Here is a 799-nt window from a genome sequence, read left to right as displayed (position 1 = left end):
CGGAAAGAGAGGGATTCGAACCCTCGGTAAACAAAAGTCTACATAGCAGTTCCAATGCTACGCCTTGAACCGCTCGGCCATCTCTCCTACATAACTTATTATGGAAAATAAACTGAGTGAATAGCGAGTTTTCTTATTCCTGCAGTACAGGTACAACCGCAACCACTCGGGGGTTCCATAGTTCTATTGGAAAAATTCCTTTTGATCTAAGTGGAAGGATACAGGATTTTTTACTAGAAATTGCGCTCGCTATAAAAAAAAAGTTTTAATTTGGGTTTTCCCGCAACTAAAGAAAAAGAAAATGGAAGAATTCTTCTTATTGCATAATAAAATAAAGAAACCTTAGAATTCCGTTTGCATAAGATACGCTACACCATACTATCGAAATCAAAAATAGGGTATGAGACAATTAATAACTTTGAAAACACGAAATAGTTGATAACATAAGTTGTTGTTCAGAAATAGCAAAGTGGAATGAAATCCAGTCTTAGTCAAATATTTCATATCTCTTCGTGTCCAAGCAGAAGGAAAAGGATACAATTTGAGCTGAGCGGAAAATCCATATCTCTATCTCTCTTATCCATTTAAAGCATATGGATTTAGAGTAGAGCATATGGATCAATCTATTTATAATTATAAGAATCGAATGTGTTTGTTTTTATGTTATTTTGTGAAGGAATGAAAACAATTCTATATAGAATGGGTTGGGAATTATGCCTAGATCCCGTGTAAATGGAAATTTCATTGATAAGACCTCCTCAATTGTAGCCAATATTTTATTGCGAATAATTCCGACAAC

The 799-nt window shown here is 34.4% G+C and overlaps 1 non-coding gene across 1 annotated transcript; it reads right to left on the bottom strand.

The window, feature by feature from the left end:
* On the bottom strand, positions 1-87 carry TRNAS-GGA (transfer RNA serine (anticodon GGA)). The gene has a single exon. It is a non-coding gene; the product is annotated as a tRNA-Ser (tRNA).
* Between the last annotated feature and the right edge of the window lie 712 nt (positions 88-799).

Source organism: Aegilops tauschii, unplaced genomic scaffold, assembly GCF_002575655.3.
Source record: "Aegilops tauschii subsp. strangulata cultivar AL8/78 unplaced genomic scaffold, Aet v6.0 ptg001006l_obj, whole genome shotgun sequence".
NCBI lineage: Eukaryota > Viridiplantae > Streptophyta > Magnoliopsida > Poales > Poaceae > Aegilops > Aegilops tauschii.
This window is presented reverse-complemented; position numbering and strand designations above follow the sequence as displayed.